Genomic DNA, 24,527 nt, shown 5'->3' with positions numbered 1-24,527 from the left:
TATCCGCTGTAGCAGCGACACTTCTTTATCAAAAATTGTCACTGACGGGTGGCTGATACAGGATGATTGCCTATAGTTGATGTGAAACGCCTCCACTATCTCTCGTGCGGTGTGATCTAGGTGCCTAAGCAAATTAGTGTATTTGAACAGTGTGCCTCGCATCCACACTTTGCACAGTGTAGGGTCAAATGCGTTAGCAGCCTGTCCTTTAAAGATGACTGGTGCTCCCTTAGGCGAATATTTATGCAGCGACCAGTTTGCCCCACATACGCTCGTCCGCATGTGAGAAGAATGCAGTAAACAATGTTAAACGCACATGGATCAAAACAGACCCTGTGCTTATTCTTGCAAGTTTGTGCGCCTCCTAGTTCAAAGCAGTGGTGGTTGCGGATGCGAACACTCGTCTAATTGCTGTTCCTGCCTTCTACAGGTGTTCATTCAGACAGGCCGGGGTCCCGATAGTGACTGCTGCAGCACCTGTCATTTCATCATCCACGTGTTAACGTGGAACGTCGTATTCTGGATAATCTGGCCGCATCATATCTACCGTTCCCAGCATTCCTGTCGTCGTCCTGCGCCTGCGTGGATCTTCAGTCTTGGCATCAAAGGCAGTGACAGGAGGCACGCCCGCGTCAAAGCAGTGGTGGTTGCGGATGCGAACACTCGTCTAATTGCTGTTCCTGCCTTCTACAGGTCAGTTGGTTTTACGCAACCCTTGGTATTTAGCTCTGTTTTATACCGCAACCACTGCTGCTGCTGCTGCTGCTGCTGCTCTTTGTATTATTTGCTCGCTCGTGTGTTCACTTGTATTCTTCAATAAGTTTCCTGCTTGTGGTATCACAATGCCTACGAATGCCGAATTAGCTAAGAGAATCGAGGACCTTGAGGCAAATTTTGACAGCCGATTGGCAAAGCTCGTGGACAGAATTGTGGGCGACATTACGACGAAGCTTCGAGAGACGAGATTTGATCTCGGTGCTCTAAATTCAGAGGTTAAAAGTATGGATGCTGGCTTGAAAATGCTTAACGACATTGTAGAGACTGTCCGTACTCAACAACAGGATCTTTGTTCTACTAACAAAGCTTTGAAGAATGAGAACGAGACTTTAAAGAAGAAGGTGGCGGACCTGGAGCAGTACACTCGGATGAACAACGTCGAGATCAAGGGCGTTCCTTCTTCCCAAGGGGAGGACTGTGTTGCCATAGTGCAGTCGATTGGTAACAAAATCGACTGTCCTGTATCGGGCACTGATCTTGACGTTGTTCACAGAGTGCCAGCTAAGTCTGGCCAACAGAATATTGTGGCCCGTTTCTGTTCACGTGAGCAAAAGAATGAGTTTGTTAGGAAGGCACGTAAGGCTCGCCTGAATACACGTGCTCTTGGTTTTTCTGGAGAGGGCACTCATGCCGTCTTTGTTAATGATCACCTCTCGCCGGATAACAAGAAGCTTTTTGCTAAAGCACTTGTTCTCAAAAAAGAGAAGCAGTGGGCGTTTCTTTAGACTGATAACTGTCAGATAAAAGCAAGGAAATCTACTGACACCAAGGTATTTCGCATAAAATCAGAGATCCACCTGTCTAATATCTCCTAGTTATATCATACATTAGCAATTGTAGCGTCTATCCAATTGCAGGATGGCGTATATTTCACCGTCTGAACTCTCATCACGGATGTCTCAACCATGTAGGGCGTTAATTCACTTTAACGCTCGAAGTATAAGAAAAAATTATGATAATATTACCTCATTGCTGTCGGCCATTGGTCGCGAGTTCTCTATCATCTGCATCAGTGAAACGTGGCTATGTGAACATGACAGGGACCTGTTTAAGTTTCCTTCCTATTCTTCTGAATATTGTCACCGAATCGACGATGCACATGGTGGAGCAGCTATTTTTATATCTTGACGACGGAGAGCGATATATGACGACAGATGACGACGGAGAGCGATATATCATATATCGCTCCATGACAGATGACGACGGAGAGCGATATATCATATATCGCTCTCCGTCGTCATCTGTCATGGAGTTCTGCCTAGCTTTAGGAGAGGCGTTGAAAACTCTGTCATTAGAAGGGAAACGGGTGATTATTTTAGGAGATATGAATATCAATCTTCTTGATGACACCAACGCAAATGTTTCTCAATACATTTCCTGCTTCAGTGGGTATGGCTACGAGTGCCTCATAACTGCACCTACTCGTGTTCCACTTCATGGCAATGGCACTATAATAGATCACATTTTGTCTAACCTCATTAGTCCTCCTGAGGCAGCTGTCATCGAGGTGCCTGTCACAGATCATTATCCTATTTATGCAAGCATAGACATCTCAAATAATAATAAAATAAGTCGATGCTTCAAGAATATTTTAAATACTGCATCATTCATTAACATCGTCGAGCAGTGTGATTGGTCGGCAGTTAAGAAATGCAATAATGCTGAAATAGCCTACCAACAATTTTCCTCTATTATTTCAAATGCAGTCACGGCCGCTTCAACATTAGTAGTAAGCAGAAAAAAGTACCTTGTCCCAATTAGTCCGTGGTTGACACCTAACCTGTTAAAATGTCTGCGGAAAAAGGATAACTTATACAAAAAGACGAAAAAGTGCCCTTTCAATGTTCACCTTCTAAAGCGCTATAAAGAATATTCAAATACATTAGGAAAGTTACTTAAAGCCGCTAAATTAAGGTATTTCGAAGATAAAATAAAGCGAGCCGGAAATGACGTTAAGCAGCAATGGAAAACTGTAAACAATTTTCTTGGCAGGACTACGGCACATTCAGATATAACCTTGATTCACTCAGAAAAACGTGTGATCGATAACCCATCTGATATCGCGAACTCTTTCAATGACTCATTCGGCATTGATATTCCTCAGTCGAAAGCATCCCTCGAACACACTTGTTCACGATTACCACATTCATTCTTCCTTTATCCGACGTCACCCGAGGAAGTGTTCACCGTTATCAATAGTATAAGAAATACAAGCGCTGGTCCCGATAAGTTCTTTGCTGCTGACATGAAACTGATAGCTCATTTAATCTGTGATGCATTATGTCATATTATAAATCTTGTATTTGGAACTGGGTTCTTCCCTACATCTCTGAAAAAAGCAAAAATTATTCCCGTTTTTAAAAAAGGCGACAAGCGTTTAATCTCCAATTACCGGCCAATAGCAATTATTTCATTCTTCAGTAAGGTCATAGAAAAGCTTTTTGCGGGACGTTTACGGTGTTATCTAGATAAGTTTCACATTCTTTCTAACAAACAGTTCGGTTTCAGGCCCGGTTACTCAACTGAACTCGCCATGATATCGCTAACAGAGGAAATTGAAAATGCTATTGACTGCGGTAGTGTTGTTGGAGGCGTTTTTCTTGACCTTTCAAAAGCATTTGATTCTATTTCGCACGACATTTTATTTCAGAAACTACAATCAATTGGTGTATCTGGCGTTCCACTAGAACTAATTCGTAACTATTTGCGTGATCGAGAACAGGTGGTATATGTGTCCGGTACCTTTTCCAACCCTAAAACCATAAACATCGGTGTTCCACAGGGTTCAGTTTTGGGCCCGCTTTTATTTTTAATTTATATAAACGATCTTCCTCAATGTCTAGCACATTCGTCCTGTATACTCTATGCGGACGATACCACTATATTAACTACGGATAAAGACGTTGACTCGATGTTGTTTAAACTAAATACCGACCTGATAAATATCGTTAAATTGTTCAATAAGAATAAATTAAGCATAAATGCTAAAAAGTCAAACTTCGTTGTATTTTCGTCACCTAATCGAATTATACCTAGGAACCCCTCTGTCTTCGTAAGCGATACTCAAATTCATTCTACCTCTAGTACAATGTTTCTCGGGGTCAAATTAGATGCACATTTAAAGTTCAATTCACATATTTTAGAGCTTACGCGGAAAGCCGCATATGCCATTAGAATATTTCTAAAAGTTCGCCCGTTCTTTCGTTTTGAAATATTGTTGTCACTTTACTATGCTTTCTTTCACAGCAACATAATCTATTGCATTTCATCATGGGGAAATACGTATGCCACTCATTTATCAGCCATCCAACATCTTCAAAACCAAGCATTGAGAATAATAACGTTCAGTGGCTTCATGTCCGATGCATCAGCCTTACTCTGTTCGCATGGAATTTTATCAGTTCAGAAGCTGACTAAATATTTTCTCGGCATTCTTATTTACAAATATGTGAATGGAAAACTTCCGATTCCTTTACTACACTCAAGTCAGTTTCCTCAGTCGTCATCGACTCGTTTTGCAAAGGCTAATAACTTCCTTATACCCAAACCTAGAACTAATTATGGCAAGTTTACTACAAAATTTTCTTCTATTTCCCTGTGGAATTCTTTACCTTTGGAGATCAAAAATAGATCCCTCGAAATGTTTAAAAAAGGCTTGCGTTTGCACCTATTAAATTCCTAATGCATGATACTATATGAACTGAATGTTATTGCATTTTTCTGTTAGTTTTTTGTGCTCATCGGTACACCTTGTATAACTTATGTTCGCTATTTCGTGTTTATCTGTACAATTTGTATATCTTAAATTTTCTATCCTTACCGTATTAATGCTTGATATTATACAGAGTGAATGTTACTGCATTTTCGTGTTAGTTTTTGCATGCTTAGCTGTACATTTTTATAACTTACGTTCGCTATTTTGTGCTTATCTGTACATTTTGTATACCTTCAGATTTCTTTCCTTACCACTCTTTACTATTACGTTGTATCGCTCATGTATGATTTTATAGGAGGTCTCACTCACAGTCTCACGACTTTGAGACCTCCTTCTGTATTTGTACATAACACATGCACTTGTATCACTTGTATTTCGATTCTGAATAAAAAATTCTGAATTCTGAAAATTCTGAATTCCTAGTTCGAAAGCATCTAGCTTCTTCCTAACCATGCGGCACAGCTTGGCTTGTTTATTTTTGGCCTTGAAAACAACATTTAGCCCATACCTGTGGACGGTCTTTTTATTTCGGTGTGACAGCACATGCACCTACTGTATCATCACTACTCTGCCCCGTTCATGTTCCTGCTGGGAATCTCGGTTGCCTTTTCTATATGCTTAACAGAGTGGCTGCGAATTTTCTGCAAAACAGACCTGGGAAAGCCGGCGTGTTTTAACCTAATAACCTGCTCCCTGAAGCTCTCCTGTGATACATGATGACACGACTTGGTAAAAGTGAACTTTAGGCAAGATGTAGCCACACTGTTTTTATTACTTTGGAGTGGTAGCTCAGCAGGGGTTTTTGTGATCGAGGAGCATACCTAGAGCGTGTATAGTCAGCTGAAACCCAAAGCCTAAGGTCAAAAACTGCAAGGTGTTTGGGACAGGTAACTCGTAAGAGAATTTAAGCCCTTCTCTTTTGCCTCAAAGGCTACCAGAACACATTGTACAAACGTATGCAATGGCACATTGCTGCCCAGTATTAAGTAATCATCTACGAAGGTAAATACCGTATTGGCAACCCCCTGCAGATCTAGCAATAAATCACGGTTCATTCTGTTAAAGAAAAAATGTCCCTCAGTATGGGTGCAACTTTTGATCCAATGCAAATTTCAGATTTTTGAATATACAGCTTATCCTTGAAGTCAGCGAAAATATTGTTCAAGTAAAAACTGAGCAGCTATAGAATGCGTTCCTCTGTGATACCACCAATTGTCCCCAAAAACAATATTATTGTTATCCTTCACGATGCAGTCTCCGACCCGTACCATCAAAAGATCATGTGGGAGAGAGTAAAACAAGTCTCCTATATCGAGCCTTATTCTGTAGCAATTGGTGCAATCAGAATTCGAAAAGTAATCCATTACTGCAGGTTAGTTACGTATAGAAAACGGGTCAGGGATCTTCAAAGATTCAAGGTGTTTCTTAAGATCAAGGTGGCTTTTGGCCATGTACGTTGCTCTGAAAATATCGAACGATAGGGTTGTCTGGCTTGTGCGCCTTGGTGGCAAAACAATTTGTCAGATTTCATGTGCAGTGGAATCTATGACATGCGAAGCACGAATGAGAAGTGTTGATATGTAATTTTTTAAAATGAGCACAATGTTACGAGGTGGACGTAAATGTGCCCTACACGACTTCGATATCATGATTATGATGTTTGAACGTGTCGTTTACCTTCGTCTTCTATTCACCTCACGTGACACCAAATTTAGTATATGTGGAGCAAACAAAACGGCCATGCGCCCACTACGAGCGTGCTGTGTTGTCCTGTACTTACATGAAACGCGTGACAAGATTATGTTTGCACCGATCATATACTTTCCTTATCTATTGGCGTCATGTAACACCAAATTTGGTATATGTGGAGCTAGCAAAACGGCCGCGAGTGTGTCATCGAGGAACCGATATACTCAAAAGTAGCGTTGACGCGCGCGCACACTGGGCACATTGATGCTACGTTAGAAAACGCGAGCACTCTCTAGTCTGACGCCAGGCGCGACCGGCGTGACCAGCGTCCATCGGCGTGGCCCGATCGCAAACGGCTCGAAATGCGGCATGCTGCATTTCGCACGGATGCGTTACCCAGATAACACTGCGTCTCCCTCTTTTCGTGAAGGAGGGGAGCCGGACACGCTGAATTGCGCATGCGCTAATGCAACGCAGCGCGGCGCGCGCCTGCGAGTATATGGAAGTACCGGAGTCTAGCGTGGCAACGATGGCGTGACGCGACGAATTGAACGCCGTTGAGCACGCGCACCACGTCATGTCCAAATTTCTTGACGTCTTGACTGTGGCTTGTAGTCATGTTCTCACTTGATATGCATCTCATGATTATCATGTTTGCACCAGTCACATACCTTCGTCATCCATATAGCAAATTTGGCATATGTGAAGCTAGCGAAACAGCCGCAAGCACATCATGAGCGTGGAATGTAGTCATCTTGTTACTTGACACGCATATCATTATTTTCATGTCGAGGTCTTTTCCTTATGCTTGCCATGCATGCATATCATACCATACCAATTTTGCAACATGCAATGTAAACGAAACCACCGCAAGAGCTGTAGGAACATGAAATGTCAATCATGAGATTTATGATAAACAAATCATGATTTTCATGTTATGACTGGTCAAATTCGTTCTTCATACAGTCATGTTATGCCATTCCATGTTTAGTATCGATACCATTATTGAAATCGCGGGATCGAATCCCGGTTGCGGCGGCTGCATTTTCGATGGAGGTGGGAATATTGTAGGCCCGTGTGCTCAGATTTGGTTGCACGTTAAAGGACCCCACGTGGTCGAAATTTTCAGAGCCCTCCACTACGGCATCTTTCATAACCATATGGTGGTTTTGGGACGTCAAACCTCACATATCAATCAATGCTGTTTATGAAACGGCCAGGCGAGCTAAAAGTCCAAGGTGGCTAGATAGATAGATAGATAGATAGATAGATAGATAGATAGATAGATAGATAGATAGATAGATAGATAGATAGATAGATACGCTCAATGTCGCCGAAGTTCAGTTCAAATGTCATGGCTGCAGCTGGAATTGAAACCAAGTATTATGCGTGGCAATGAGGCAATATACCTCAGAGCTACGCCAGGTCTCGGAATTACTTTCCAAATAGACGCTAATCTTCGTGAAACGTCAATAGTGGTTGAAGTGCTGGCTACACAATTTTTTCAACAATTTATATGTGCTCCTTTGATATAGCCATCACGTCGGGTTAACGTCAATTGTGGTTAGTTGCCCTGCGCTGAAGTTGATTTATGTAGCAGTGTTCAGGGCCAGCATCCTCGCGAGCATCAGCGGTTGATATCGGCATCTGATGTTGCTAATACTCATGTTAATGTTGGCATCATTGCGCAAGCGCGAACAACTGACCCTTCATCACGACCCTCGCCCCCTCCTTCCAACAGCGTGCCTGCCTGGCCACCCTCGTCCGCTGCGCAATTCCCAGTGTCGCCCGCCAGAGATCCACCGGTTCCCGATGGTCACTACATGTTGACAAACTGGAACTTCCCAAACGGACACCTTGCGGATTGTCGTTCATGTATATAGTCTCTTTCTCTTTCTTTTTTCATATGCCTTCGAATCGCGCAAAGCGCTAGGGGGGGAGCCCTGTAGTGCCATCATCACCACCATCATTTCTTGATCACTGCGCCGCGCCTCTCACGCAGCTGATGCTAGCTCGAGCTGCGCGAGGATCAGAACGAGCTCACGCACCTGGCGCGTCGGACGTGGACAGCCACCGCGGCTCCGCTTCAGGCGTGGAATAAAGTGGCGAGATCAGCACGTCCCCGTCTGCCGCCTTCGACGCCGTCTCACGTCTCTCTTCTCTCGCCGCTACAATATAAACATCTGACTCTCTTCAATATATGTCTATGCGTGCAATATTTGTTGATATATTTAGCGTCAATTTACGACGTGTCGCTCAATACATTATTGAACACGGTCACCTTCCCTCCACATCTTTCGCATAACGTCGATTCCCATGTATGTGGAATCTGTCTTTTTTTTCTGTGAAGATTTGAAGCCAAATCTAGGTACAATAGTTGTGGTTTATGTCGAGTGCCTCTTGCGAAGCTTGTTCTTGACAGCTGATTTCTGGGTTCATTGTCCAAAGAGGGATGTCGTCTACATAATGTATTTTGGATGGAGTATTACCATCCGCTTCCATCCAGTGGGAGGAGAGGGACGTTAAAAAGAACTGGTATGAGCACACATCCTTGTGGGACACCTCTATTAGAAACAAACTTTCTAACTGGCTGACCAGCTAAGCGAATGGTGAAGCAGCGATTGTGAAGAAAGGCTTTAACGAACGCGCACACTCTACCGGAAAATTTTAGCCAGTGGAGAATTTCCACAATAGCATTAAGACTCACACTATCGTATGCTTTACATATATCTATAGACAGAATGGTGCAAATCCGTCGAGATCGGCCTCCAACGAGAACCATTAATGCGAGATAAGCAAGGCCATCCTCAAAGCCCAGATGCGGATGGAACCCAACCTAATGGCACTTGCTGTAGGGTCACGTTTCGACGCTACTTCTGCTTGACGACGATATGCCCATAGACGCAGAAGCTGCAAATCGGGAGAACGTCGCGATTCATGCAGCCACGACACACTTGTAGCCCGAGATAATGTCACACTTATGCAATCCGAAGGGTCTGAAACAGAGCGAGAGATAGTGGTGTTTGAAACACTCTGTACTGATCCCAATCGACCACTACACAAGGCCGGCGAAGACGACGGATTCTCTCTGAATGTAAGCCGAGGTGAATTGGTTGGTGGTTGCTACCCCAATAATCAGGTTCAAGGTCCCAAGAGATCGCAATGTCACCTAGCCACGAAGATAAGTCCGATGAATGAGGGAACGCGTGAGGGTGATCCTACCGACGAGTGAGCACTGATACATCATTAGGAAGCGTAAAGTTGGTGTCCGTAATTGTATCGTGCACACCCACGCCATGTGCACTGCAATAAGAATAACCCCACCTAGTGTGAGGCGCGTTAAAGTCACCTGCTACCATGATGGGGCATCCATCATGCTGTCGCCTCAAGTGCGTCCAGCAGCCGAAAGACATCCGAGCTGCACGATTACTGTATGGACGGACGTAAAACGAAACTATGATGACGTCGGTGCATCGTAGACGAAATAAAACAGCCACTGCTTCCTGCCATGAAGAACACCATCGCGAAAGGTCCACATGAGTTTGTTGAAGAGGGGATCGTCCATAAACTGCAACTTTTCCAAGGGGAACATCCGGTGTAGAGCACCGGCGATCCCACATTGCAGGCGAACAGTACGCTACATAGCCTGATATGGGTGGCAGATTTTTGAAGAATCAGAACCCATGCGCACAGCTTCCCATATTTGAGATGCTGACATGGCTCTCCCACTTTTCCGGCAAGATCACGACAGTTTCATTGTAGAATTCCTTCCGTTGAATGTGATGCGGAAGCCATCTTGGATTGAGATTAGCCACTAGCACCGGAGTGAGATGCTGAAGTTGATGTGCAACAATGTGCAACAGTTCTTGGGGTGAAAGATATTTATGCTCGGGTGGTGATACAGGAGTTTGTGCTGAAGGGGCAGGAGTAGACACCGACGGTGTATGCAGCGAGTGCGTACAGTTTCGCGTACGCTGTAGCAACGCACGGCGTTGCTTGAGACGCTAGATTTCCCTTTTAAGGCTTGCAAGGCGGGAATATATATCAAACTCATCATTTACTACAGGAAGATTCTTGTCTTCCAACAATGGAGGAGAATGTCGGGGTCGGGAAGTTGATGACACAACCACTGCACTATAACTAGGTGTGGCCGAAACTTGTGTCGTGGTTCCGGGAGCTACTTCATTATTGTCGCTATCTTGCGAGGCTACAATATCATAGCGGTTGTGTCTGAGAACCGTGTTCATAGTTGAAGACTCCACAGTCCGTACCGGTCTCCGAGGCCAGCGTTGCCGAGCTTTCTGGTGGCTTTTTGCTTGGTAGGACATGAGGAAGAAGTGGTGTCAGGATCATTTGTATGGCATAGGCCACATAAAAATGGTGCTAATGCTTCACATTTTATGGTGTCATCCTCAGAGGAGTAAGGGCAGAAAGATTTCATGTGGCCTGGTTTGAAGCAGGAATAACATTACACAACAGACAGCTCGAACGGACGAAAGCGTAAAACGCAACCGTAATAAAGAATACGTTCTGGAGCCAATCAAAGACCTTGCGGAGTGATGAGATCTGTGAGAACACTGCCCATGTAAGGAACAGCCACAGGAACAGCCATGCTACATTGCCATGCAGAATGCTTGGGTTTGATTCCAGCCAGGCTTCTGACATTTATTCTTTGCATACGTCAGGTCGACGCTACCGATATCGAGTAACGCTTAACGCTTATGCGTTAAAATTGCCCACGTGTGTTGTCAGCGTTCTTGGGTTGATACTGAGTGTGAATCACTTGTGGCACATACCCGCCCACGTGTACGTGCCACTGTCTGGCGGGAAGTGCTTGATGACTTACGCGACGGGATTTTGACATTAAACATGTCTTCACAAGTGAGTCATATTCGTCAAATTATCTTATCCTCCCATGCTAATTTTAGCTGATGCCAAGTTAAGTGGGTGACCACGGGATCACCTAAACGTAAGCGGCTAGATCGATAGATATATAGATAGATAGATATGCTCAAAGTCACCGAAGTTCACTATGAAACACTTCGAATTTAAAAGTTGGAATATTTAGTCTAGCTCAAATGCGAAGCCATGTTACGTGCACTTAGGCAAACACGTGGGAACAATTTTCGCGTCCAATTACACAGCAGCTGTCGCATTGCTAAAAGAAATGTACGCGGAGATGCTAGGTAAACATCTCCGGTCTGCCCCATCGATCTCATGCGCGTGTCCACTGAACAGGGCTAAACAGGCATAGTTCCACAAGACCTGAGAACGTCCAGACAAGTAAGCGTGCAAAATATGTGAACTACTGCAAAAAGGCTCACCAGTGCAACCTAATCAAATTTGGGGTCGAATTAGCACGAGGCGCTCCTGACGCAAGCTTTTTCACTGTGGTGTCCGTGGCCGTTTCACTCTCCAAACTTGATTATTTCTGAACGTACGAGGAGTGTCGTGGATAATAACCTCAACTTTCTGGATCCAGGATCGCCGCAAGAGCTCGCTTGCGATTTGCCTTCCTCAAAGGGCGTTTGCACTCAGAAAGTGAAGTAAATACCTTGACATCAAAGTTTGACGTCAACAGATGACAACGGTTTGCTTGAAGGTAGACCGTTATCGAAAGCACTGCAGAGACCTCACTGCGCCACCGATCCCGAAGGCATTAAAAATTGGGCTCAGCTGCTGAGAGCTTTCACACGGGGGCGTGGGAGGCTGAACACATCAACCTAAAAGTAAAAGAAGGAAAGAGTGGCTTTTGCTTTCGGGTCGACTGAGGCGTCATGAGTTGCTTTACGAGAGATCGTTCTTTGATTGCACGTAGTAGAATTACACGCACCATGCTAATGGAGCATGAAATCAGACTTACACGCTCTGGAGGATATCATAATACACATGGGATTTGAACCACTGCAACTTCAGTGTCCTACAGTCAGCGATGAGAGGGTGCTATAAGTAGATGTTCCACAAATAGGATAACACAAGCATTTCATGGCAAAGTGATTTTAGCTTTCACCTTGTGCGCAGTTTCCATACGGATTGATAACTACAGGAAATTCACCTGACATAACTTTAAGGATTCTAAGAAAGCAGTTCACTTGACTGAGAGGCCAATAAACTGAATGTTCCCTGCTATACGGAACAGAACTGAGCACAGCACAAGTGAGTCAACGTGTAATATGAAACCTATTTTCAAAATATTTAGAACTGTTTTTCATTTAGGCAGGCTCTCCTAAAGCTCGAGAAAAGACAGAGCTCTCGAAAGAGTTCACGTTCCTGTGCACTGCCTCTGGAAGGGCAACGAGCCTGTAGTGTTTCTTGATTATATCACATGAAATCTTTGTAAGTTATTACTAAAACAGGCACAGATTGCACAAGTGCTGGAAAGCTGTAGCCAATAGCACAACTGTGTTCAGATGGTTGATAAAAAAGTTGCCCTTCCCACACCGTGCCCCTGCTCCGTATATAAGATGTTGTTTTCTCGGAAACATGTCACTTGAATAATATCTCCTTTCGCTTTGTAATCATCTCGTCCATTAGATTTATTACATTCGACGCTGAAGAGATCGGTGTGCGTGTTCTGAAAGCGAAGCAGAAGATGAAGCAGACATTAAAGAAGACGATGAAGAGGAAGAAGAGAAGGCGTGGTGATTCATGATGATCATATTGTATGTTTGCATTGTCTTGCGCATAAAAGAGCTTAAACAGCTTTTTATTATAACCTATTTTATTATAACCTATCCCTGCAAACATCGATGATCTTTGTTTCAGCAATTACCACGTCTCAGAAACATTATCTTGAATGCCTAAATATACTAAACCACAGCGTTTACACCAGTTCTCCGTATCGCTACAACGTGATGCAATTATTCTGAGCTGAACAGCGAAACCACTAGAATCCGTACCAGCAGAATCAGCTGACAATGAAGCATGGCTTCTTTTCAAGTCGAACATATTGACTTCGAAGGCATGAATCCAAGCAGACGATTATTTTAGTTCGTTGTCTACAGATGGCTGCCATTGCTTCAACTCTCACCAATCGCTTCAAATGACATCTTGGCCTGATTTGATCTTTGAACGGTTTTCGGCAATTTTGCAAGTACAATATTAGAATAGGTTCTGGGATTAGTTTCCACGTCCCCGGCCAGAATTGGAAGCAAGTCTGTTAAGTAACACCAAAAACTTTTTGACACATTTAAAAGCAAATAACAACTGTCTGGGGCGTTACAGCCAAACAGCAGCAAACGACAGCAAACGCTTCGCAGTGACAGATACTTAGATTAGTCTACAACAAGCTAGGTAGTTCAATGTATCAGGAACATTAAAATGACAACATATTTTTAATGACACAAATCTAAACACCCTGTATCAGGCACTTTCCTTTTTTTTTGATCTACATAACTCTCTCAACGTTTCAATCTTTCGCCTTTTATCTTGACTTTTGGCATACACAAAAGAGTCATTCGTGAAGTTCTGTAAAGCAAGTAGTCTCGTAAACACCAACGGCGTTTTTGTGTTGCACATTAAGTCTCATGTATTTATCAGACAAGTGCTACATGCGGAATTTCACGCACAGCTTCTTAAAATTGTGCAACAAGACAAAACACTTGAGAAGCGGTGGCATAGCAGTTAATTCAGGACTTGTTCCAGGGAGATTATAGCGTTACTTTAGGTAACATAATTTAACAAATAAACCGGTTTTACAAAAATGTTAGTAATCGATTACCGAGAGCCAAGAGCTACACTCACAGCCTCTGGACGTGACGTCAACAGAAACTCAGCAAAGATGGCAAGACACACTGGACAAATATAGGTCCTTCTATCAAAACATGTCTTCCCCCCCCCCACAAATCTGTATTTATCAGGCAAGGGCTACATGCAGAATTTCACGCACAGCTTCTTAAAATGGTGTGACGAGACAAAGCACTTGAGGAACGCCTAAGAAACACCATCCCTTCAGGCACATATAAAAATATAAACAGAACACCAGACCTTCTAAATGCTGTGTATAAGGGAAAGCTTTCAAATTGCACCAAAATAGCGGGACCACTGGATGTTCAACCTCGATGAATGCTGTGCACACAGATAAAGGCGGAAGCCCAGTAGAACATCAGTTCCAAAAGTAAAGCTTATAAGCCTAAAGTTCAAAATACAATAAACGACACGCTCTGAGATGGGCCATAGACGCCACTGGATCTTTTTGTATACGCCTGCTTTTCGTTGTATACTACAGAGGCCGATGCCATCCGCAAACAAACGATGCTGATAAGAGCTGAAATGTTGGCTGCGCTGGCGAGTGTGCGAAGAGACCTTGGGAGATAGGAATATGAACCAGTATACCTGCTTCAATTCGGGTGCTTTTGACACAAAAAAAGACAACTGCTTTTTCAGATAACCGACTTTTCTTGCTCCTTTCTTCCACCCCGCCGCTTCTGCTCGTTCGTGTGGATGTGCTGTCAAACATGCGTTGCCCGCGTTGACGTGAGTTAGGAGCCTCTGACAAATAATCTTCGACAGCCTGAAGCTGGACAGGTTTTCTCAAGAGGATCCCACATGCGTTACCCGATAAGTAAAGACTGATGGATGCGCACCGAACCATTCGGTACACTCTCCCTCATTATTTCTGTTGTGTGATTCTCCCATATATTACCTATACGTTTGAATAAATGAGTGGGTACCGTGAATTGGAAGCTTTAGCAAGTTGCTCAAAGCACTGATGCGTTCTTCTTTGAGAAGAAAGGTAAAGCGAAAGGCAAGGCTTTTGTACTTTTCGATTACCACCAAACTAGCGCAAAACATGTACATACTTTTACTCCCACCCCCCCGAAAACAATTGGCATATCCCACGTACAGTAGGAATCGAGCATTTGCGAAGCACGAATGAGCAAGCTTGATAGGTCACTTTAAATTCAGCACAACTTTACGAGACAGGGGTAAGTTATGCCGTACCTGACTCACATGTCATCATTAACATGTTTGGACGTTCCATTTACCTTCACCACCTAATAAAGCCACCTGATACCATTTTGATATATATAAAGCTAGCGGAATGGCCACGAGCGTGCTATGAGCGTATCATTTAATCATGTTTTACATTACATCTATATATTGATTATCATGTTTGGACTTGTCATTTACATTCGTCGTCCATTAATGTCGCGTAGTACCAAATTTGGTATATGTGGAATTAGCGAAACGGCTGCGAGAACGCTATGAGCGTAGCATGTAGTCATATTTCACATAAAACGCATATGATTATCAGGTTTGGATATCTCATATACCTTCGTCGTCCATTCACTTCCGGTAATACCGAATTCGGTACATGTGAAGCTAGCGAAACGGTGGCGAGTGCGTCATGAAGGGCCCAATATACACCGACGCAACGTTGACGAACACGCAGGCTGGGCGCAGCGATGGCACGCGTGCGAAGCGCGAGAACTCTATAATATTCTGACGCAAGGTGCGACCGGTGCGATCACAGTCCGTCAGCGGGGCCCAGTGGCAACGGGCGTGAAATGCGACATGCTGCGCTTCGCGCCGATGACGTTACTTAGACAGCACCGCGTCTGCCTCTCTTTGGGACGGAGGGACACGGTGTGCGCTCAAACGTGCATGCGTCAAAGCAACGCAGCGTGAGCCTGCGAGTACATCGCAAGGAGGTTCTGTAGAACCTCTGATGTGGCAGTCCCGGCCGCCGCAAACGGGAGCAAGTGAAGCCACCGGTGGCCATATTGCTAGAGGAAAAACGGGGCAGAACCGGCATAGACCGCAATGAGATACGCACGTTGCGCGGGTCAGTTTGCAGTTCCACGATGAAAGAAAGTGAGGTGGAAACCACTTTTAGGTTACAACAACCAATAAATGCCTCTTCTTGTTCATGTAACAAATTATTTCATGCACCCATTGTCAGCTGCACGCTTACAGATCAATCTGTTGTCGAGGGATGCTTCGCATATTGAGCTTGCTGGCACACTATTGCGGTACAAAATGGTTGTAGTATATATTGGGTGTTTCAAAAAATGTGCCCTCAGATACCCAAGATCAAGAGAACGCGACATTTGCTCGCCTCTTTCATATATGAGCTTGTGTGTGTGTCGGCAGAATACCAGATAATATATAAGGAAGTTGAAAGATTTAAAGCTAAAGTTAGAAAAGAGAGGAAATTAAGTAAACTGGGAGTCACCAGTAATATTTCTAGAGTTATAAACTTCTAAGCAATTCACTGGCAGAACCAAAACCGAAGCAACGATGTCGCGTGCAACTGACAAACTCCAGGAGACCTACTCCAGGAGACGTACCCTAAATAAACCGTTCATAATAACTATTGCAGTGAAGTAAGTTCTGCATATTATTTATCAACTTCGGTTGGTGACGTGTGTTGTCATGGCAAGCGCAGCCTTGGGAGCCTAGAAACGAGGTAGCTCGATGTTTGATATAATACAACTCACTAAATTTGGCAACTTTGTCTATCGGCGTTTCGGTTTTGGTTTTGTCGACAAGATACAACAAATTTCAAAGGCGTCTCATCTTGTTTTAGACGGGATTGCTTATTTTCGTGACTAGATTCTATTGAAGATACGTCAAGGAGGTAAAAACTAACAGGTTTTTGCAGATGCGCTTGGAAAGCAGGAGAAATTGAAGGTGCAATGCTAGGCCGCGGTCTGGTTGTCTGCCCTGTTCTGTCGAAGCAGCATTCGTCGAAGTGAATGGAACAGAGATGGTTAGCATCCGCAGCCTTCCAACTATTTCTTCGAAAAGCACATTCCCAGGCAGAACGCAGCGCACTGTCTTTCGGAGACCTGTAACACGGGTAATCACGACATGGAATATTTTCTGCGTTTGCGAATTCCTCGATAAACTGCACCAAATTCGATATTCACGCGCCAAAAAAATATGCATACATGCCGTCAGTCTTGCCTTGTAAGACAACACCAGAAAACGTGGAGTTCGAAGGGCATCCAGACGTCCTACTCGTTTCAATGTTTGATACGTGCAGTCATGAACCGCAAGTGCTTTTGTCTGTGGTCTTGACTGCACGGAACTGCAACTTTAAACTCAAGGACAACGTCATGTCAGTGAGCACTGAAAGCTGCAAGTTACCTTCCATACAGCTATACGCACGTATTACACCCATGCACATTTTTCATATTTTTTCTAATTTAACAGCATACGCGAAAAAACAGGCAATCCTCAGCGAACGAAGCGAAAATACGCGTGAAAAGTGGTCCCAGGCGTCTTCTTGATGCGAGTTGTGCAGCCATAAGCGACGCAAGAAGTCACCTTGGCCTTGTAAATTTTTAACTGCATTATAACAGCATGTGACAGTCTCCACAGGCCACTGCGAGGGTGGAGCTAAGAAGCGCACTTTGTCGTCTGCTTCCCAGTCTTTCCTTTTCCAATATGGCAGCGACCAGCGTCACTTATGGGGGTGCACCTCCACTCCAGAAGACATAGTATAGAACCTCTTTGGTACATCGCAGGCAGATCCACAATGGAGGTCAGTGGGCAGATTCACTTATCTTTACTAGGGGTATATTGGCGTCTGGCGTGGCATTGCTGGCGTGACGCGACGAAATGAACGCCGGCAAGCATGCGCAATGGGTCACGTCAAAGGTATTGGCGCCTTGAGTGCGGCGTGTATTATTGTTCTTACATGACACGCATCTCAGCTTTACCATGTTTGCGCCAGTCACATACCTTTGTCGTCCATGAAAGTCACGTAATACCAAATTTTGGCATATGTGGAGGTTGCGAAACGGCCTCGAGTGCGTCATGAGTGTGGGACGTAGTCTTTTTGTTACATAAAACGCATTTCATGATCATCATGTTTGGACGTGTCATTTACCTATGTCACCCATTCGCGTCACGTAATACCAAATTCGGTACATGTGAAGCTAGCGAAATGGCCGCGAGCGCATCATGAGTATGGCATGTAGTCATGTTGTTACATGACACGCGTGTGATGATATTCATATTAGGGTCTGTCACTTTTGTTCGCCGTGCAGTCATGTCACACCATACCAGTTTCGTAACATGTCATGTGAAAGAAACCACCGCACGAGCAGCAAGATCATGAAATGTAAATCATGACATTCATGACATACATATCATGATTTTCTTGTTATGACTAGTCAAAAATGTTCGTCATAGAGTCATGTTATTCCGTATCAAGTTTGGTATCGTTACCATTATCGAAACGGCCAGGAGAGCTAAATGTCGTATGTGGCTAGATAGATAGATAGATAGATAGATAGATAGATAGATAGATAGATAGATAGATAGATAGATAGATAGATAGATAGATAGATAGATAGATAGATAGATAGATAGATAGATAGATATGCTCAAGGTCGCCGAAGTTCACCTAGAAATGCTTCGCAAATAAAAACTGTAGCATGTGAGAAGAACCGTGGTAACGTAAAGAAAAGCACCACCTTTTTTTGCAATCGCCAAACCATCACCACCTGATGCGCAGCCTTCTCTTTCACTCAGCAACAAGGTTGCGCTGCTGCCATGTAAATGGCCGCTCCAAGCGGGTGTCGTTTTCTGCCTGGTATTTCTGCCAAATAAAAAAGAGAATATCAGGTCATATCGGAGTGCTGTATAATTAGGTTGCTGCAGGTTGATATAGGGCAGAAAAATTCTACTACGGGATATGCATAAACAGCATAGGGTTTGTCTAGCGTTGCCTTAAGTTATGAAAGCAAACAAATGAAATCACAAGTGCAGACGACGCCAGATAATACATAATGATTTTTCCCACTAAGTGGCAAAAACAGTGCACTTACCTAGCAGAAGAAAGAGACAAGAAAATAACTGACAACTATAAATAAATTTTGCCGTACGTATTTCATGCCAAATAAAACGAGAGGAACATGGAAGTGCTACGAGGCTGTTGAACTGTGCCGGAACATTGACGTATTGTTCATTTCGAATGTTCTCATTAATGATGGATGAGTTCTTCATTTTACGCTTCTGTCGGTTATTCATTGCGAGGGTCTCCTTCTGGCAGATTTGGTAGCTTCAGATAGTATGCAAGGTTTTATTCGTCAGCGGGCGGTTTTTAATGAGACCACGTGCTACATTACGCCAAGAATCACAAAGAACTTCGCATACTCGCTGCCATGAAAACCAGTGGCACTGACTGACGCTGTCACGCTTAACAACGCATATACCCGATAAAGATTTGAATCCTGCCAGTGGCAAGTTATTCTTTCATTCACTTTTCTCCACATTTTCTTCATACTCGCTTCTAATAACACCCCATAATCATCTCTTGGCATTATTGCGTGTTAGTTCTCATTATTTTTGTGTCTCACGAAGAAAATGAGCCCGAAATTGACACTTCGTTCCTTCATACGGTACGGAATGGAAGTTATACATACCCCTATGAGTACAGCCGTGGCCAATGTATAGGGGTCTGCCACTTTCTACGAAGAGACATTTAGTTGTTGCTTGCACACGTCCATGCCGTCGTCATAAGTGATCACACTCATCAAATACAGCCGAACAATCAGGTGCAAAACATTTACTTTATACTTGTCAGAAGGAGCTGCAAGTAATGGCAGGGATACATAAAATTGGTTGTTGCATTTCCTAGCAACTATACAAGCTGAGTACATCTCCCCGCTTCCTCCACCCTCCCGAAACACCTACAGATATAGGACTGCAAAATGTGCAGTTAGAAATCAGTATGTATATAAGATTATTCAATTTCTATAAACGAATTCAGATTGCGCACGCACACATTCGATATGCTTCGAGCTTATTGCTGGCCCTAAGTATGTCTACCAGCAGTGCACTAGACCTTAGTCCATTTATTGTGTGGCGTGGGGTCCTGTAGCAGATTGTGTAGCAATAATAAGCACGAAAAAAGTTCTATTCCCACCTATGCAACGAGCATATCTATATGCATCAAATGGAAAAGAGGCCGAGTACTCAGATTTAAACAGGCGCGAAGGAACCTCTGGTATTCAAGTTTTATATGGTGTCTCCTACACATTGCTTATCTAATAAGATCATAATTTTCATTCATGTAACGCTAGCATTGCCTGTGTGAAGCGTTGATCTTTCTTTTAGAATATCAGACCAAACGTGTGCAGATTTCCCTGAATTCGACTAATGAACCGCGCATTTCGATCCTGCTGCCAAGTATGATGAGGGGCTACCGCATTCACTTGGTAGCAGGAAATCAATGCGTTTTGCGGACCCCTGGCATTGTGTTGATGGGCATACGTTGTTGGTGCAGTCAATCACTATTATTGTTATCACTTTTTCCTTGTCGCTTTTTTATGTCTATTTATTCGCTGCTGCCTCTAAGGTCCCTCAAGACCCTTCAAGCTGTTTTAGACAGCTTTTTGCCTAGGAGCACTCCCAACAATCTCTGTAGTAAAATAAAGCTTAAAGTTCAAAGTTCAAACTATCCAGCTGTTCCTCGGCCAGTTTAGGGCCAGTCCCAGGACAGCGCCGATGTTGAAACCGTCATGTTCGGGAAACGGCTCGTGTCTCACAAAGTAGCTGAACTGCGTTACTGACGCAGCAGCATATCCGTGTAAGAACAAAAAAACCATCTTGAAAATTTCTTAAAAGGAGCTAGAAGTGTCGATAGGCCTAGTAGCGTTGTGAGTAGTTTTATAACTGATAGATCACTTGAATGATATTTGTGCTGAGCGTCCGTCAAAACATGACTCGCTTCCTGTCTTGTGTTTTGTCCATTCCTTTACCTCGCTGCTAAGTGCACTGGAAGAACGACGGTTGCTAGGCTGCCTTGTTGTGAAATCGTTTTAAAAGCTTTGATGTAGAGCGAAATCAAACATATGGAATGTAGTACATATGGATAGTGCACAGCGCTACTAGCAACATCTTTTTTATTTTCAATGACCCCACAAGTAACGAAGTGAACGCTAGTGTACTGCCATGTGTCTGGTGATAGTGGTGTATAAGGGGGAAGGTTTAAAAAAAATGAATATGTTGTTGTTAGTAGCCCTGTGTCATGTCCTTTTGTGCCTACACAAATTCATCTGCTGTTTTGCTCTTCACCAAAGCTTTACAACGTCGATATATGTGGCTCCACTCATAGCTAGAGCACCCTGTTCGGACTTCGGTCAAACCCTTTGCAAAATCTTCAGCGCAAGTTGCATCGATGTCCCGCTTGGTTGATCACTCAGAATCTCTGGGCTGAAAACGTCAGTGGGACTAAGGCAGCCATAGAATATAATTAGTTCACAGATTGTGCTTCTTTATATAAACATACCTGCGAGTCATAAGGATGTGAGCCAACCCTACCTGCACACTAATGGTATGGTACCCTATTTGCGAAGCATGGACGCAGCACACAGGCATCTCTCGTGCGGCAACGTGACACCAATTGTCAGAATAAACGTTCTGTTAAGCCCTCAAGCATCTCCACCTAGCACGTCCACCACCTGTCATTGCACCTTTAGCGGTGAGCCGAAGACCCGTTCATTGGGGAAAACGCAAAGGTGAAACCAACCGGCTGTCAAGAGGAGCGAGCGGGAGCAGAAACAACACTCTTCTTTTTCTTCTTTCGCTGCTGCTCCTGCGTGTGCCATTTATCCATGCTGCAGTTCTTTTATTCTCTGATACACTGGCTGGCCCATAGCTGCACCCGTGACGCATGCTTCCCAAATCAAACCTGTGGCGTTCGAAAGTTTTCAACAACTGTAGATGTGTCCCTAAACAAGTGGTCGCTGTATCGCTGCTCTGTACGTATTTAATTGGCCACTTTGAAGCTTCAGAGCAGATGGTTTTCAAGAACAACGTGAAAGACGAGTTCGAACAGGCACCAAAAGAAAGATCACCCCCAAAATTTTTGCAAACGAGTTGATGAGCTGATTTGAGAAGAACAGATGATGAGCATAAATGACTGTGGGAAAGGCTGACTTTAGTTACGGTCGGGTTCACACCATAACCATGATGTGTTTTACATTTTTGTACAATTAAAGAAAAAGAGCTCGAAAAAACGAGATTTGTCTTACACGCAGTTACACGCTTTCTGAAGAAGTGACCCAAAGAGATTTATGAAAAGAAAATGAAGCAGCTCTTTATTGAGTGAGACAAATGGCTATCGCTCATGGAGATTGTAGCAACTCATAACCATAAGAGTAAAGAAGCGCAATTCCTTCAGAGAAACTGTACAAGTACGCCTGAAAAGCAAGCTCAGTCGGGCGTCTCAGAGATCTTTGCTCGTGGCACAGGCTACCCCGCAGAAAATAAACGCCCAGCAAGTGAATAAAGCACACTGCGGTGCAGCAGTGAGAATGTACAAAAGAACTGCGAATGATCAGCGGCTGCGAATCCAATCCGCATGATAGCTGTTTCATATGCCGCGATTGCAGCGAAAAAAAAGTCGTTCTGTTCGCTCCATTCACTCTGACCGCCACCGCTGCTAATGGAGGTTTCTTTTCACACGGACCGCAAACGGCCCGCGATTTTCGCTCTACGACAAGAGTGGCAATGTTCTTGCCACCACTCATTGTGAAAGACAAGAATGCGATGTAATAATATGTGCATTGTGATATCATGAGGTTACCGTGAACGGTAACGAAGGGACCACTTGTTTTGTCATTTAGGAACACTTTCCAGTCTGTATTCATTTTAAAATGCACACGTCGACTCTATTTCGACGGCTTGGCCGGACCAGCCCTATTTCGGTGGGTGCCGACCAAAAATCTCTGTTGCCGCTGCGATTAGAGCGAAAATTTTCATTACGTTGGAAGCTCGCCACGGACCGCTGCGGCGGAAGCGAACTGCCCTTCTTTTTTCGCTGCGAGCGAAATTCACAGCCTGAAAATCGCTACTTTTTGTGTCATGTGAAACGGCCTTAACTGTGTGTGTGAGGCAAGAGCGTGAGAAAATCTAACCATATGACCAGCTGGACAAGCAGTCACCCTCGAAAGTGCAAAGAGGCTGCGGTAGACAAAGGACCACTAAGGAAATACTGTGGAAGCGCCGCGAAGAATGGCGTTGGAATTCAGGCATCAGATCCCGGACTGCCAATGGCTGCGAGTACAAATTTGCATGTGCAGGCGACTTTGCGGCACTTCAAAGAGAACTCTTTGCATTGAAGAGAGAGGAGGAGAGAATTGCGGAGAGGCGTAACCAGAGCAGAAACTAAAAAGCTTTCTCTGGGAGAAGGGACTGTGGATCTCATCTTAGCAAACGTCTGTTTTACTTTAAATGGGACTGATCTAGCGGATAACATGATTGATGAATTGCAAATGCAAATGCACAATTGCAAATGGAAAAATAGAAGCTCGTAAGCTATACCTAAACTTCAAAAGTCCTTTCTCAGCTACACGTGAAAGCAGCTTTTCATGTTAGTCGAGAGGGGAAGGTAGTACTCAAGAAAAAGTTATTAGTTATTACATAATATCTACAAAAGCACCTTTATCCAAACTTCAGTCGAGAGGTCATATGACAACGACAAAGTTATTGATTTCTGCTAGTTTTCTGTTGCGGGTTTTCAGTGTACACTCACATTACTGATCGTGCGTGTCATGAGTAGGCACACTGCCAAGCAGCTGATGAAGCAGATTCACTCCGCCCTTGAAAGATGGCTTCAGCGGCGTGGCGAGAAATGTCGTTCGGTGAGAAGTATTGTGGGCTCAAGCACTTTTATGTATGTTCTTGCGTGGGTTCGTACATGCACGTATATCGATACTTATATTATTAAAGCGTTCAAATACTATTACTCTCTTTATTCAGGCCTTTAGGTTGCACAGTTTTGTTGGCAGCGGGATGCCTTCTCGCAATAGCAACAGTAAATGGCCGAGAGACGTATTTCACTTGAATAAAAAAATTCTGACAAAGAGATCGTCATCTAGTCCGTTGTAAGAGATAAGATAAGTGATCGTTCCGCAGATTGGTAGTCCTTACGATGTTTGAGACAATGAAGAACAAGGTTTTGGATGGTGCTTTTACTTTTGGTTCAAAACAGGGCCTCCATCATACCAATAACTTTTAGGAGCACAGGTTTAGAAACAAAAAAGTAAACCTCACCTATACGTTCGATCATTTAAGGCTTTTTGTTAATGTCATGCCACTGCAGGACAAAGGTGTCTCCCATGTTCCCGCAGTAAACCCCCTCCTGTGCTTGCTGCTGCCAATTTATACCCGCAAACTTCTTAATCTCTTCTGCCCACCTAGCCTTCTGTCTCCCCCTAAACCGCTTGCCTTCTCTGCGAATCCAGTTAGTTATCCTTAATGACGAGCGGTTATCCTGTCTACGCGCTACATGCCCGGCCCATGCCCATTTCTTCTTCTTGATTTCAGCTATGATATCCTTAACCCCGTTTCTTCCCTAATCCACTCAGCTGTCTTCTTGCTTCTT

At 43.9% G+C, this 24,527-nt stretch overlaps 1 long non-coding RNA gene across 1 annotated transcript in view; it reads left to right on the top strand.

The window, feature by feature from the left end:
* The first annotated feature begins 478 nt into the window (after positions 1-478).
* LOC142785014 (uncharacterized) overlaps positions 479-24,527 on the top strand; it is an 85,356-nt gene continuing 61,307 nt past the window's right edge. The window contains exon 1 of the long non-coding RNA XR_012888819.1: positions 479-693. This is a non-coding gene — a long non-coding RNA (uncharacterized LOC142785014). The remainder of the gene's footprint in view (positions 694-24,527) is intronic.

The sequence above is a fragment of the Rhipicephalus microplus genome, unplaced genomic scaffold (assembly GCF_043290135.1).
Source record: "Rhipicephalus microplus isolate Deutch F79 unplaced genomic scaffold, USDA_Rmic scaffold_17, whole genome shotgun sequence".
Classification (NCBI taxonomy): Eukaryota; Metazoa; Arthropoda; class Arachnida; order Ixodida; family Ixodidae; genus Rhipicephalus; species Rhipicephalus microplus.
This window is presented reverse-complemented; position numbering and strand designations above follow the sequence as displayed.